Below are 17,830 nucleotides of genomic sequence, written 5' to 3' on the forward strand. Positions count from 1 at the left end.
TTTTAGAATGACGTGCCCTTTCTTTTTTGGGTTCATTTCTTTTTTCCCAATTTTTTTTAATCGAAATTTTTAAATTTTTCCCGGGTCTTTTTTTCCCTAACAAATCATTTTTACTTTTAGCTAGCAGAATGGTTTTCAGATTCCCTTTAATAAACTGTGAAAAGAGCTGGCCCCCAAGTCCGGGACCCCATTTTTTTTTTCTTTGAAATTTTTCAATAACCCTGTTTGGTCATTGATACTGATTTTTTAAAATAAACTAACCCTTTCGATTCTGTGCCCAAAGGGGGCCTTTGTTTTTCATCATTCCCTATTTTGATAGGGTTCTTTGGCGAAAATTTACCATTTGGGCCGTCATTAATTAGGTACAAAACCACTAAAAAAGTTTGGGGAACGCGTTCGCAAAAAAGTTTTTTAACGTTCCAACAAAATGGAAAAAGGAACTTTAAATAAATTTTTAAAAATATCAAAAATTTTCGACACCCCCAGCCCGTTTCCCCGAAATTTTTAAAAAGTTCTAGATAAATTTAGGAAGTTTTAGCGCGCATCATGCACTTTTTCAATTTTTTCGGGCCCAAAAATTTCCCGCTATATAGTGTTTCGGGATGGGGAAGTCGACTATTTATGTCACTTTCCCTCGACCCGGGATAATAGCTTGCTTAGATTTTCAAACAATAGTCTTAAGTTTCCCATTTGGGTTTTCATTGCAGGGTGAAATTTTATTACAAATATTATCTTTGGGGCCTTAAAGTTAGCAAATTTTGCTTTCGCAATTAAAAACTTTTAAAACGATATGATTATTTTCTTCCCCAAAAAAAGGGTGCTCAGCTCCCCCCCCCCTTTACTTTCCCGTGGGTTTTGTGTTCACCCGGCTTATTTTATCAGGTTTTTTGATCAACCACAAAACGGAAATTCGGGGAAGGGTTTCGGAAGATCGAGAAAAGCCCGACCACGGGGTCCGCGGACAACTGTCCCCCGACCACCTTTTTACCAGACCCTTGGTGCATAAGGGACGTATCCCCCGAATAAAGGGGGGGTTCACTTCATCCCCTGAAAAAAACCCAGGTTCAAATATCCCCTAAATTTCAACGGGGTTTACATCCCCGGCACGCAAATTTTCAATCAGCGGGGGGTTAAAGGGTTTATTAAACGATTAAGAAACCCTTTACGGGAGGCGGGGGGTCCTTTAAAATTTTTCGCCCCATTAAAACAAAAGAGTCCCATGTCAAAATTGGGGAAAAGTTTGTTGTTTTTTGTTTTTTGATGAGGAAACCCTGAAAAATATTTCCCCCAAAAAAACGAACGCCTTATAACCACTTTTAAATTCGTAATCATTTATTTCATTGAGCAATCAAAAATTATTTTACTACTTGGAAGGGGGTTCAAGATGTCTTTGGGACACGTGGTGTGACGGCGAAAACAAAGAAGAAAAATTTTAAAAATTTCCCCAAGTAAAACCTTTCTACCGAGAAAAAAGGGAAGGGCTTATTCTCTACTGACGCTCCTCAATTTTTTAGCCCAAATTCGAGGGTGATCCAGCCCTCTTGGGGGGAGAAAATTCCCGGTTGAGATTTAACCCAACTACGAAGTTTTCCAATGAAACCCGTTTGTGCAATCGACATCAGCCTCCCCTTGAGACAAATTTTTGGAGCTTGTAGGGGACGGGGTGATAAACAAAAAAAAAACCCCGCCCCACAGTTAACAAGCAGGGGAGACCTTATTAATATTTTTTTTTTGGGTTATTATATTTATGTTATTATTTTTTGTTAACACAAGTTTGCGTTTATAAAAAATTACAAATTAAGGAGCAAAATTTTTTATTTTTAAATTTTCTTTTTGCTATCTAGTGACTTTTTTTTATTCATTTTTGGGTTTATTTACTGCCCTAACCCGGGACAAAATAGTTTTATCTCATTGAATCCTTTAAAAAAATTAAAAAACGGCTTTAAAAAAGGAACCCTGGGAAAGCCCGGAGGATTAAAACTTTTTTTACGTACGGGCGTTGACTTGAACGTAAAGGGGGAAAGGATTTATTTAATTTTAAAAGGGTTTTAAAAGGGGATATTAATATTGAACGCTATGCCCCTAGTGGGGCCTCCCCCTCAGACTCTCAAGCTTTAAATTTTGGAATTGGTGTCGATTAAAATTTTAAATTTAAATTTAAAGGGGCAAAAAGATAAACTTACCCTTGCGGGTTTGTTTTTTGGGAAAACCTTTCTCTAGACCTAGAAATTTTTTGGTTTTCGTAAGTTATGTGCGAGAAAGCTTCCCAGTCCCACGTCAAATTTGATTTTTTGTTTTATCCTTTTTTTTAAAGGGAATCTTTTAGGATTCGTAAACTTTTTTGTATATTTTTTTATTATTCCACGTACGTGCCCAAATTTTTTTTTTCCCCGCCCCGATTTTATTAAAAAATTTAATTCTCTTTAAACTTTGATCATTTTCCCTTTCAAAAAACAGATTGGGCGCGCAAATAAATTTATTTTTGGGAGCGTTTTTTTGGTACCCCCCCAAAAGTACCTACGTCCAAAATGAAATTTTCCTGTAAATTGGGAAAATTTTTAAAAAATTTAAGTATAGGAAAATAGGCCCCCTTTGAATTGTCCACGGGATGGCCCCGGGTTAACCTTTTTTAAATTCAACGGGCGGAAAACGCGGAAAGTTTTTTAAAAAAAAATTTTTTTTAAATCGCTTTCCCTTTGGGCCGGTAGAATTAGATCAGAAAATATGGGGTACCGAAAAGGACGAAAAAAAAAGTTTTTCAAAATTTTATCCCTTTTTCCCTAAGGCAAATTTGGGATCCCAAACCCCCCTTTTTTTGGAATACCTTGATCAAAAAGGGAAGAAAGAACTTTTTGCTTTTGGCAAATCAAAACCAAAAACCCCGGAAATTTTCAGCGACATAAAACGCTATAAAACGGAAACGTTTTTTTCACTTAAAGATTATTAGGGGAAAAAAAAATGACTTTTTGGGCGGGGGGGGAATCGGCCCCCGTGTTTACAAGTAGAATAGTTGGTATTCCCCCTTAAAAGTTTTTTGGAAATGCAAAAAGGAAAATTCTTTTTAGAAGGCTTTTACTTTCTCAAACCCCGGGGTTTCGAATAGAAGAAAAACATTTTTTATAGTTTTGGACACTTATAACTAGCTGATAGCACAGACTACGTTTTTTTTTTGGGGAAAATTAGGGTCCCGACGGCGAGCCCGATTATTACCTCCCACCTTTTAAGTTAAACACAAGTAGCACCCACCCTTTTAAGTCTTTAAGTCTTTGACACCCAGAGCACCCCCTTTGGGAAAAAAACTTTTGGGTTAATCTTTAAAAAGCTCCCAAAAAGGGTCCCTGGGTTTTTGGTTTTTCTCCCTCGTCCCCCCGCCTTTCGCTAGAAATCCAAACCCGCCCTTTCACTGGGGCCAACAGCCCCCAAACAATTTAAGGTACAGAAATACATTGTGGTTAATCAATTTTTGGTTTAACCTTTAATACTTAAAAAAGTGGGGGTAAAATAAAATTCGCCCCGTGTTCACCCCAAAGCAGTTTTTGGTCCCCCCTACCCGGGAAATTTAATCTTTAACCTTTAAAAAGTTTGGAAAACGATGTGTAAAGAAAATTTAATGTTTTTCACCGGTAAAATATTTGGGAAAGGGGGAAAAATTTACCCTTTCACCAGACGGGGAAAAATTGGGAATGATTTGGGGTTACTTTTACTTATAAAGTTTTAAATATTTTTAAAAAGGGGTTTTCTGGGGCCCTTTTTGAATGAAGGATGAAAAAAAAATTTCACTCGAATTTTTGCAGATCTTATACTAAATTGACGTACTTTTTGCAAACCGCCCTGCGTTTTATTGATCCAAAATTTAACTTTCAAAAGTTTTAAAAGGAAATTTCATCCCTAAAATTAATGTTGTCCCCATATATTGTTTTTTTCCTATTCATTCCGTGTCTATTTCAGTGTACACCCAAATTTTTTAGGAAAAAGCTGAAATGATAGACATTGCGGAAAGCTGAAACCCTTATACGATAAAGAAAACTAACATTTTTTTTTCATTAAATAACCCCACCAAAATTTTTACATTTTAAAAAAATTTTTTTGGGTGACAGTGCATGCACGCGCGCTAAAACCTTTTTCTAAAATCATCCAGAACCCTAAAATTGCGGGAAACGATGGGGTGTCCCACGTGTTAAAATTTCAAATTGATTAAAGTTTTCCCTTTTCCCTTTTGTTCCGGGAAAAGTTAAATCTTTAGCGAACGCTTACAAACTATTTTTAGGAACGTTCCGGGCGTTTAATACAACTAAACCCGGGGGTTTTTATCAAAGAAAAAACTCAACTTTGAAAAATGACATCATTTTGCGGGCCCTAAATTTTTCCTAACAAAAACGTAGTCTGTGCTATTCCCTAGGTTATTTAAATTTCCCAAAACTTAAATAAGTTTTTTCTTCTATCCGCCCCCCCGGATCGAGATGTAAGCCTTTAACGAAATTTCCTTCAGCCCTTCGGTTTTTTTTTTACTGTAGGCGACCTTTCTCCCAGTGCGACATTTTACCCCAGTGCGAAACCTCCCAAAATCGACACGCGCAGTAGAGTACGCTACCGGATCGGGATGCGACAGGGACTAGGGCGAAGTAAATTTCAAGGGGCCCACATGTCGCACTACAGTGCCTACCCGGACGTAGGCGACAAAAAACTAAAATGGGGACCCAAAAAACTTTTCGCAATAAAAAATTTTAAATTTCCATTTTTAAAGTTTTTTTAAAGACAAGAGTTTTAGTCTTTATGAGTAAATATGGGGTTTAAAAATAAAATCAAAGATTACAATCCACGAAGAAATTTGGTCCACGAAATTAGGTCCCGAAGGCAATAGCACCGTCATCTTAAAAGACTTCCCCTACGCTGGGTTTTTTCTGCGTTGTATTCCGGGGGCTAGGGCATGTTTTCTGGGACTTCCACCAAAGTGCTTTCTTGTGTGGAAGAAGCATCCTTCTTTGGGAGTTTACAGGTTTTCTCCCCAGCGTTTTTATCAGGGCTCCTCGGAAATCCCCTCAAGACAGATTTTAGGGTCGACTCCCAAAAACAAAGGGGCCATCCAAAGGGCTTCATAATGCCAACAGCAAACAGCAATTAAGGTAGGTGTTTCGTAGGGAGGTCATTCGGAAGCTTTCCCTTTCATAGGGGGCTTTGCTGTGTGGGGCAGAGTTTGCTGCAGGAGTTGGAGGGGGGGAAAAAAGTTTTCGTACTGGGCCAGTACCTAGTGTCGGTTTATAAAACGAGACGTCCGGAGCAAACCCTTTCCCCCTGGAAACGCCAGTTTGGTCCCGTCCTCGCCTTTTAATTATCCGGCAGAAACGGTTTTTCGTCTTGGGTAACCCTTTCTTGGGAAAAACCGTATCGTCCAGGAATGGAGGTTTATTGAAGAAAAATTTTTATGTTGTTTTTGATGCTTTGGTAGAAATCATCGTGAGATCGTGACTTATATATGGCCCAAGAATATGAACTTGTTATCCAAATCGGAGATATACCTTCATACGATACGTGTGATAGGAATGAGGATCATATGCTGCTTAAGAGTTACCCGTGGATCACACACTGCATACGTGGCTTGAACTGACCGAAGGAATTGTGATCAGTGGATCACTTCGAAACACGTGATTGTGAACCGACGAATCGTATTCGCAAGATCAATTCGAATAAGTGACTGGAACCGACCCGACGAATCACTTAATGGTCCATAAGAAGGATAGGATGTGACCTGAGCTTGGAAATAAGTCAGGATATTTTGTCGCAGTAGAGTACCGTATAAGATTGGGGTAAAATCGCCGTGTCGGGGAACTTCGCCACTATTTTTCAAATAATCATTTTACTGTTTTGAATTGTTATGAGATCGAGTTTTTGTATCGTATTGTGTGAACAAATGGTTATAAAGGTATTCCTATTCAAAAATAAACGTTTACTATGTTAATTAAACTCAGGCAACATGAAATAATGCAATAAAGTGGCTAAAATTTCCTGCTTGCATATTTCCCATATTTTACAATTATATCCTTAATAAATTCTGTGTGACATTATTAGCATAAGTCCTGTGTGTGGCGAAGTTACCCTCTTCTGATCCCATCTGTTCGGCGAAGTTTGGCGCGAAATTCGCGCGCGGCTGGTGAAGTCACGCACGTGTATTGGCGAAGTTCGACTACATTCTACTTCATCCCGGCGATGTTACCCGCAGCATGGCGATGTTACCCCGGCGACCAAATTGCCCATTGTAACACGCAGGCTAGAGCTAGATAAGTAAAATTGGCTGGTATATCAAGGAAATATAATTGAGTTTCGAGTGGTATGGTGCTTAGCACCGAATATGGTAATAGTTTCAGATGGCGAAGTTACCCCATATTGCAGGGTAAATTCGCCCTGATTTCAGTGCACCAATCTAGCTGACTATTTAAGCCTGGCTGATATGGTTCATACGAAAACATTTGGCTTTACCAAATCCTGTTCATATGAGCTATAAACTTTTCAAGTACTCGTGTCGTATTTTTCTAAATAACATGAAATAGCTGTAAAACATGGCGAAGTTCCCCCATTCTACGGTACGCTACCTGGATGGTAGTGCGACACGTACCCTAGTGCGACAGAGGGTGTTTTTGTCGGACTTTGCAACTAGAGTACGTGTCGCATTACAGTTCGTGTCGCACTACATAAGATTTACCCTTTCTCTAGTAGATCTTGAAGTGAAAATCGTTTCCGATTTTACTTTTAGCGTTGATGTCGCTGAAAATTGTTCCGTGGTTTTTAGATTTGCCAAAAGCAAAAGTTCTTACTTCTTTCTGATCAAGGTATTCCATTAGCGTTTGCATCACCATTAGCCTTAGGTAAAGGTATAAAATTTCGATAACTGTTTTATCGTCCTTATCGGTATCCGCATGATTTTCTGATCTAATTCTACCGGCCGAATGGCAAAGCGATAAACATTATTTTTCATAACACATCCGCGTTTTCCAACCAGTTTAAGTTAAACAAGGTTAACGGTGACCAGTCCTGTGGACAATGACATGGAGCCTTTTACCTATGAGTATGACTATAAATTTATAATAATGCAATTCACAGAATTGCATTTAGACGTACTTTTGGGAGTACCAAAAGCGCGCAAACTAATATATTTGACGCGCGAATCTGTTTTTGAAAGAAACTGATCAAAGTGAAAGAGAATCTAATTTGGTAATAACATCGCGCGGGGAATAATATTGGTCACGTACGTGTAAAAATAAAACTATACTATAAGTATACGAATACCTAACGATTCCCTTAAAAATAAGGATAATCTATAAATCACTTTGACGTGGGACGGGAAAGCTATTCTCGCACATTACATAACTTACGAATCCAAAATTACTAGGTCTAGAGAAGGTTCCAATAATCAAACCAGCAATGATAAGGTTATCTTATTGAACTTTAATTAACTTTAATTTTGAATCGTCACCAATTCAAATTGAACGCTCGAGAGTCTGAGAAGAGGGCCCCAGCTAGGGCATAGCGTACATATATTAATATCCGTTTAACCTTAAAGTTAAATAGTCTGCCCATTTACGTTCAAGTCAACGCCCGTAGGTACGTAAACGTTTGAATGCCTCCGGGCTCCGAGCGTTCATTTTAATGTCCGTTTTTTAACTTTAAATGGACACAATGAGATAAAACTATGTTGTCCGGAATTAGACAGTAAATAAACAATAATGAATTAAATAAGTCACTAGTATAGCAATAAGCAAATAATAATAAAATTATTGCTCCTTAATTCGTGAATTTTTCATAAGACGCCAAACTTGTGTTAACATAAATAAAATAACATAGAATATAATAACATAAATAATAATATTAATAAGGTCTCGCTGCTTGTTAACTGTGAGGCGTTTCTTTTTTGTTTATCACCCAGTCGTACAAGCTCCAATTCGTCTCCACAGGGTGAGGCTGATGTCGATTGCGACAGCGCTTTCATTGGAAAACTTTGTAGTTCGGGTACCTTCTCAACCGAAGTTGCTCCACCAAGAGACTGGACCGTCAGAATCTTGGCTAAAACTTGAGGCAGCGTCAGTAGAGAATAAGCCTCTTTTCTCTCGGTAGAACGTGTACTGCGAAATTAAAGTATCTTCTTCTTTGTTGCGCCGTCACACCACGTGTCCATGACATCTAGAAACTCCTTCCAGACATCCTGGATTCGGTGTGTTTATCATATCCCTGATATATAAGCCGGGTGACACAAAACCCTACTGAATGTTTATGTAGGGGGGAATGGAGCTCGAGCCACCTTTTGTTGGCAAGACTAATCATATCGCTTTATAGTTTCAATTGCGAAAAGCAAAATTTGCTAACTTTAAGGCGAACAGGATAATATTTGTAATAAATTACACCATGCAATGAAACCAACTGGAATCTTAAGACTATTGTCTGAAAATCTAAGCAAGACTATTATCGGCTCGATAATTGTGCATAAATAGTCGACTTCTATCCAGATACCTAGGAGAATCAGGGGACATCCTGTTGTCAATTTATGGGAGGTCGACTTGACTGCTTTCATCACAGACGTCCGATACAGCAGCGGAAGCGCAAATCTGCTGATGAGCAATTCCGTCGGTCTGTACCTAATCAATGACGGCTAAACTAGGTAAATTTGCGCATGAACCTTTCAATATTATAGATTATACTTTTCGAGCCACCGAATTGAGCCTGTAATATTCTATGGCTGAGACCCATTGGATATCGGGGTAGTAGCTGTCTGAAAACTATAAGCGTATTAATGGCTGTTACAGTAGGGCCCTCAACAGTTGAATACCATCCCCCAAGGCCAACAGTGATGAATTAGTCGAAGCATAATGAAACTAGCCAAGTATTTAGCGAGACACAATGATGAACTGGCCGATCAAGGCACTTTTTGGGATTCCCAGCATAAATATACACACCTGTTTCCAAACAGTTAAAGTTAAAGATTATAAACTTACCGTTGGCCTAATTCTGAGAACAATGGAACGCACACGTGCCAATATGATTTTACGCGCGAAATTACCAGAATTTAACTGAAACTGAATGCTGAAAGAGAATCTTATCGCGTCGCGCGGGGAATAATTTTGGTCACGTACATCATTTTGTGTTCCCTTTTAAATACAATTACCAGTGCAGAGAGTAGTTTCAGAAACGCAAATTCAACTTGCAAAGATTAATTTACCTGGGTAACCTCGCTCAGGCTTTTAGCATTTATTAAGTTAAACACATTGATTTAACATTGAACATATTATGGCGATTAAAAATATGTCTATAGCAGATAGGGCGGAATGACAGGTTCAGCAACGCCAGGAATTACAAGCAGCAAATTCTGCTACTGCTAGTGCTATCACGGAGAATCAAATCAAATATTATAGTGGTACCGTGGCATGTCCTGTGTCCATTCTTGGTCAGCGTTGTATAGGTTGCATGGATTATGATAAGTTCCTGCTTGCTGTTGGCGTTGCTGCGGTGAGGCTGGCTGGAACAATTGTCGGAGAACTCTTTGGCTTCGTTCTCTCTTCACTTCTTTCTCCGCACAAAACTGTTTAATACTTGGGAGGCCCTGTTATTCAAATAAAGTTCTGAACCCTCAATCAAGCGTTTAGTTCTAAAATTTTGGTAATGGAAATTGTAGTTTTGTAGCTTTTCTCATAACTATCGTCCTATCGAACTGATGATCAATAAACATCACGCGGTTTGCTACAATCAAGTTAGTATAAGGAGTCGTTTACATATCAGCAGAGGGGTCTTCCAAATTGCAAATGATTACGATTGACCATATAATATTGTAATTTTGGCACAATAGCACAATACTAATAGCGATACCCGGATTTAACATTTAAACAATTTGTAATCGTATTGCCATGCAGTGTTTGTGTAATTGTAGTACTAGTTGGTAATCGCTTTTCTTGTCAAAAAGTTAATATTTGTTTCCTTCGATAGTAAATTATTTTGTCCCAAATTCATATATTTTCTAATAATACAAAATTGTTTTTAGACCAATTATACAATGTCAATAAGTCATGTGGCATGTAAGGCGCCAAAGACAAATTGCTAAAAGGCTCGGCGCAACTGCAGAAAACTGCCACTAACTGCTACAAACTGCCACTAACTGCTACAAACTGCCACTAACTGCTACAAACTGCCACTAACTGCTGCAAACGGCGCGCGCAGTGCGTGGGCGCGATTGTAGCAGTTAGTGGCAGTTAGTGGCAGTTAGTGGCAGTTTGTAGCAGTTAGTGGCAGTTTGTAACAGTTAGTGGCAGTTTGTGGCAGTTAGTGGCAGTTTGTGGCAGTTAGTGGCAGTTTGTAGCAGTTAGTGACAGTTTCTTTGCACTTTGCTCCTCCTCAGCTGAGGGTAATAAATTTACCGGATGGTGCAGGGAAATTGGTAAAAACACGACTTTAATCTTACATTAATTGTATAAAATTCTAAGTTCAGGTAAACAAGCAAAGTTTGTTTTTAATTATTACATATAACTATTAGTTGACGGATGTTACTCGTTTAATTTTTTCGATTCGAAGTTTACTGGGCCGCGCTCAGCCTCAAGCCTGTCATTCCTTCGGCGGCGCGCGCTTCGCGCGCGAAAAGTGGCATGCAACGTATGTCAAATGATTATGAACATATAATACACAAATTAAGTGCACAAGTAAGTAAGTAAATATTTCATGCTAGGCATGTAGCACCCATTACGGTACGGGTAACCACTAACCATCCATTGAGTTGTTGCTTTTTCACTTTGCATAGCAGCTCAGCGACAAGCGAGGTCCGCAGGGGTGCTGGGTGCATTTTGCCTATATCTTACGACAAACAAGGTGGCCTTACCACTTACAACGAGAAGCATTATTGGATCGATGCGCGGCAAGCTTGCTAGTTGCTACGAAGTATCCCGAAACGGGTTAGTCCATTATCATTTATAACAATAAACACATTGTTGTTGGCACTTGGCAGTTGGCTTGATACATGAATTGCATTTCGATCTTCGCGCACGATCCCAGGACACAGGAGCTCGCCTGTCATTCGTCGGCGTACACGCTTCAATATGCAATTCTTGCAACTTGGCGGCGCTCAGCCTGTCATTCTACCGCACGCGCAGCAGGCAGCTTCATTCCTCCATAGCTCCATTCTCCAATGAGTATGTTTATAAATATTATATTTATAGCTTGTAGCACGATGCGTTACTGTGCCGCGCCGCGCATTCAACTATTGATTATGCTTCTTGCAACGCTAAATCGCGGTGAAATGCGCTACTGTGCCTCTCCGAGCTGCGATGAATTGACATCGTCAATTAACATTATAGCCTGTGCAGCAACAGTACACGCGCTTTAACCTAACCATGTGCTTTCGCGCCTTTGCAGCGTGCAGGCGCGCTCGTTTCACACGGGAGGCGAGCGGAGAGGAGTTAAAATAGAGATAAGGATAAAATACATATATAAATAGATAAAGATAGCGATTAGAATATTAAATAGAGATTTTACAGCAATTTTACAAAAATGACACACATGGGCCACCTAATGATATACATGATAAACCTGCTAGCGCATGTGTATCAAAAAATTTTTTGACACATTAAGCCCTATTATATTGGAAGGTCGTCGCCAATTTCCAGAATGATCTCATTTAAGGAACTGAAGATAAATCCGAATAACACGACAAAAATGGTCAAATTTGGACGAATTTGGTGAAATTACGCGACTTTTACAGCTACTTTTGCTCCAAAAGCCGCGCACCATCAAATATGGCACCTAGACGAAACTCACTGATCTTTCCAAAAAGGTATGACAAATTTGGTATTGTGAAAATTCTCACAGTCTCTAGAAAACAGTGGTACAAAAATTTTTAAAATCCGAGCAAGTTTATTTTTATCGTGCACCCCCTACTTATATTTAAATTTATAGTAAATGTGAAATGGAAATCTAGCCTCCGCCAAAACGAAACAACGGGCGCAATTCTTGTTAATTTATAGCTAAATAGCTTCAGTGTATTCACACGACACAGGAGAGCCAAAGTGCAAAGAAACTGCTATGCTGCTAACTGCTGCTCACTGCTGCTAACTGCCGCTAACTGCTGCTAACTTTTGCTAACTGCTGCTAACTGCTGCTAACTGCTGCTCACTAGCTGCAGCTTACTGCTGCTGTCGCGCGCGCGTCATTTGCATTTGCAGCAATTAACAGCAGTTAACAGCAATTAGCATGTAGCAACAGTTGATTCTACCGCGCTATTTTCCCAATTCCCATTGAACATGTGTGATTTTTTATTTACATCTACATCATATTAACGTTTTATACATATCAATTATTATAAAACTAGTTGAGCGTGATTGAGAAATTAGTCAATAAAAATATAATTGTGAAATGAAATCAATAACGAAATTACAAGTTTTTTAGTTCATAAATTACAGTTTACTTTGTTTGCGTTTGCTGGTCTATATTAACTTGCATTTGGCAGGTGCGGCGAATTAAATAACGCATAACGTAAATAAAAATTTTAAAAATGCGCGTGATCAAACATTGCAAATTGAATAAAATTAATCCTGAATTCGGTCTAATTTACAGAAAATTGCAAAATTAAAATTCCATTATATGTGTTTTGAAGTATGAAATTATTTATTTTGTACATTTAAAAAGACAACTTCATTTATTGACATTTTTACCGGTTTTGTTGATAATACGTTGTGTTCAGTGCGAGCTACAGTTTGATCGGCTGTATCTTCGGTTGTGACAAATATTTTTGGATGCTATAAAAACTGACTACCAAAGAATAATATTACCTTCCTCCCTGTAATCACGGGCTTTCTAGTATATGTATAAAATGATTAGTCACAGCAGCGTACCTAATTTATTTTTAAATAAATTTCCTTGTGTTTCGAAGCAAAATGCACTGAAATTCAACTGCAGTGATTATAAGAAATGTAAAATGTACTGCCAGATTTTCACTATATATAAATTCCTCAGTTACATGTTGTATGTAATTATCGTTCTCATCAGTCATCATAAGAAAAAAATAAACTATAAGTAGTAAAACAAAATTTTTATTTACCACAAAACAATCAATACATATTTAATATTATTATACATTTACAAATAAATCTAAACTTAAATTCAGCTATATACACAATACACAGCCCGCCGCGCAGACAGCCACACATTGCTGAGAGATTCTCAGGTGCAGATGTAAGCGCCGCGCGCGCGAGGTTTGTTATTTTACAATTACATGTCACGATATATTATTAATTAAGGAAGGAAATATTAAAAAACCTGGGAATTGATCAACGAACTCCTAGGGGTAAATCTAAAAAATATATAAAAGCATCATTCTTAATTGATGGTAGAATTGTAACTGAACGCCGTGAGATTGCCAACGGATTTAACATCTACTTCTCGTCTATTGCTCGTAATCTTAATTCAAAAATTCAATCTTCTGTACCATCTCGTACGGTAACTGATGGCAATTTCAATAAAACGAAGTTTAAACAATACTTCAAGGGCAGAGAAAGAATAGTGAACTCTTTTTTTCTCAGCCCCTGTGACGAGGAAGAGATAAGTAAAATTATTGGTAGCCTTGAAAATGGGAAGGCAAGTGATATCTCTGTTAAAGTCTTGAAAAAGAGTGTAAATTATTTGTCTGGTCATATCTCTAGATTCTTTAATTGGTTCTTGGACAATGGGGTCTTTCCAAACAAGCTTAAAACGGGCTCTATTACACCAATTTATAAAAAAGGAGACTCACGATGCCTTGATAACTATCGACCTGTTTCTACATTATTATTACCGATATTTGGCAAAATACTTGAAAAAATAATTTATAATAGGTTATATAATTACCTCAGTGCTATGAACGTGATTTATGATCGACAATTTGGTTTTAGAAAACAACAAATAAAATACTTAATGAGATTGAACAGAAAAATCATGTAATTGGAATATTTATTGATCTAAGTAAAGCATTTGACACAATTGAGCACGATAAACTCCTGCATAAACTTGAACACTATGGAGTAAGAGGTATTGCACTAAAAACTCTTGCTAGCTATCTAACAAACCGTAGCCAAGTAACTTCTTTTCAAACTGAAAAATCGGACAAGTGTTCAGTTGAGTATGGTGTACCCCAGGGGTCAGTGTTAGGACCTCTACTATTTCTGATTTATATAAATGATATTGTGAGCTCCTCAAGTTTGGCTGAATTCGTCCTGTTTGCTGATGATACAAATATTTTTGTGATAGGTCGTTCAGCACAGGAAGCTTTTGAAAAAGCTAATCATGTAATGAAACAGGTCAGTAACTATATGGAGTCTAACAAGTTACATATAAATGCAGGGAAAAGTTGTTTTATGCATTTTCAGCCAGGTTTGTCAAGAGCAACACAGACCTGTGCTAGAACACGGCCCTTTAACAGGAATCTAACGATTTCAATAGATGGAAAAAAGCTAGAAAAAGTTCAATGTACAAAATTTCTTGGGGTGATAATAGACGAACAGCTATGTTGGGAACCACATCTTAATCATTTTTCTTTAAAGCTGAACTCCAGTATTGTATCGATTAAGAGAATTTGCAAATTCATTCCCAAATCTGAATATTTGAAACTATACAATGCTCTTTTTATGTCACATCTTAGCTATTGTATAAGTTGCTGGGGTGGGATCCCTAAACATAAGCTGAATAAAATCTTTGCTATTCAAAAACGATGTATACGACTGCTAGGGTAAAGCACATAATTTTGTCATTTGTTGGCAATTTTCCGACTGCCTGATATAAACCATGGGTTTTAACCTCGTCTGAAATTCCGATTTAGATGAAACCTCCACCATGTTATAGTAGACAGTCTAGGCAAGTTCTAACACAAAAATGATCGAAATTGCTGGGGTTGAAGATGTTCAAAAAAATTATTTTGAAAAAATGACAAAATTAGGTGACTTAACTTAATTTTGTCACCCCGAACCTAATTTTGTCACTTGAAGATTGTGCAAAAAGTAACCGTTTCTCGGTATTTTAGACTACCTGGATGCATCATTCGAGTGCTTTTTTAACAACATTGACCTCAAAAATCCCAAAGATATGATGTTTTCATAGTTTTGCAGCTTGATGAAAAGATGACACTTTTTGGGTATCTAATCTTAGAAAATAGCCCCCAAATGCCCCGAAACCACTGGCATCTTGAAAACTTTCTATGAAGCATGAATCAATATTGGTTACTGATTCACGAAACTATATTTACCAATAGCTCTTTAAACCCCAGAATTACAGTATATTTCTCGGCGAAAATATGCTATTATAAGTGTTCAAATGCTATTATAAGTGCCTTATACATATCCTATGGGCAAAAAAACTTCAGAATAGTTGTATAAGGCCATTTTCAACACAATCTGTGATTTACAAGAAATTTGAGAAAGGTCGATTTTTTTGACAAAATTGGGTACTTTTGGCAAAATCGAACCTAATTTTGTCACCCTCTGTAACTTGAACAATAATTGCGCTAGAGACTTGAAAATTTGTACGTATACTTCTGCTGTAGAAGATATTTGAAATATGCAATGGCATGAAGCTAGCTCAATTACTTTTGAAATAGCAATAAATCAAAATTTTGAAAATTCCTTAAGAAAACTTTAAGGATCTTATTTATTTTTCGGGTTAACAGTTTCGCCTTCATTTTTGACACAGATGCAAAAGAGCTAGAAACTTAAACTTTGTAGGAGCAGTTTCAGCAAAGTCTAAGCTTTCTTTTTATACACAAACCTTTTCTTTCAAGCTGAAATTCCGAGCCGAGGCAGTTTTTCAGAGCAAAATGACAAAATTAGGTACCCTGACAAAATTACGTGCCTTACCCTATTTGGTAACATTCCCAATTTTGATCATAAAGAATACTACTTAACCTGTGCACGTTCAAGAACTTATAACGAACATATGGCTAAAAAGAACTACTGTCTTGAACACACTAAACCGCTATTCACTGAGCAGAAAATTATGAACCTGGAGAATCTGCACATGTACCATACATTTATGGAGCTATTCAAAATTCTTAAATTTGATGTCCCCCAGTCGATTAAAAATCTTTTCAAGTTCTGTCCTAGAAATGAAAAACTTCGTCTGATTGTCCCATTACTGAGGTTAGATATCTCCCAACAGAACTTTTTGTATACCTCTACGAAAATATGGAATGATCTCATCCCCTATGTATTCGAAATATGTGATGCTAATGTAGATGGGATAATAATCCCGGGGTCTTCCAAAAATTCAGACTTATCAGCCTCGTCAGGTATTATTAAATCTAACCTTAAAAAGCACTTGCTATCCCTCCAAAATCGAGGTGACCCTAATATATGGTAACTAATCTATATTATATCTCAAATTCTACATCTGGTACGGCTCTGCACACATGATATCTCTCTCTGCCATGAAACATGGCTAACCTTTCAAACTATGATTTAAAACATAAACCTAAACTAAAACTCAACTGGGCTCTCCTATGTCACCAAACTAGACCAATAAGCAATTTTAGCTTAGATAATTATATTTTTCTATATTTGTATAATAAGTATTATATTGACGTAGTGGATGGTTGAGGGGGTTTCAAGCACAGGTCACTCTCAAATCCTAAAGATAAGCAGTGGCCTTCGGCACTTGAAACCTCTTCAAACCTCCCCTGATTTATTTATTATTGATATTGTTTGATTGTGCCGTAAAAATAAATATTTGTTTTATTAAATATTTGTTTTATTAAGACTCGTCGACGCGATGTTTGGAACAAGAAAACAACAATTTTAATATAAAACAATAATTTTATTTAGTATCAATTAAAGCAGACAAAAATATATTTCATATAATATATAACTAGCACGAACTTTAGATCAGATATCCTATGGGACTTGGAGTAGCAAGAGATTGACTACAGGGTATACCTTTAAGATATATCGAAAAGAATCCAGGGTGATACAGGATCGGAGAGTGGAGACCATAAAGTTTACGCACCCACCATTGCCTCCTGAATTCTTGGTTGGATAGAAATTTATGCAAACTTGGTCGTTTATACTCCAAGTCCCTTGCTTTGTTAAAAGAAATAATATTAGTTATGTTTGGAGTTATAGCTTAATCATACAATAATAACAATATCAATATAATGAATATCAGCATCATAATAAACTACCGAATAAATTATCAAATATGAATTAATTCGTTCCGATTACCTTACAAGACATATTTATAACGTACGAAATGTGGCGGTTTTCCAAAAATTTTGCCATATTTTCGGACCGCCAAAATTTCGGTCGTCGTAATAGAATCCGTTGCATTATCTTTTAGCTTATTTCAATGACTGTGCCTTCACTGCTTTATTTTGTTCCTAAAAAGTAATATCAAGTAAAATAAATAAATAAATTCTGGCATCTTGGGACAAATTATCACCACACCAATGACGAATTGAATGTCAAGCAATACAGTTTAAATTTGCATTAAAATACATGTATGTGCTAACATGAAAGTCTTACAGTCTTAATACAGACTAAGTTTGAACATGATTTTACCGAATTTCAGAAATTTCCTTACTGCTTACTGTCACAAAAAATGATGAAAAATACCCTTATTTTCTGTGACGTCCGAAATTTGACGGTTTTTGTTCAATTTCGCCATATTTTCGGACCGCCAAAATTTCGGTCGTCGCAAATTAGGCCGCCATAAATATGTCTTGTAAGGTGAAAAATTTATAAATTAAGATATATTGAGTATTTAAAAACATTACAACAAACGGTTAAAAACGCCCAAAATCGATTTGAGAGATTTTTGCAGTCTGTTGTATAAGTAACTTACAATTACA

Source organism: Bolinopsis microptera, chromosome 7 (genome assembly GCF_026151205.1).
Source record: "Bolinopsis microptera isolate Bmic1 chromosome 7, MBARI_Bmic_1.0, whole genome shotgun sequence".
Lineage (NCBI taxonomy): Eukaryota > Metazoa > Ctenophora > Tentaculata > Lobata > Bolinopsidae > Bolinopsis > Bolinopsis microptera.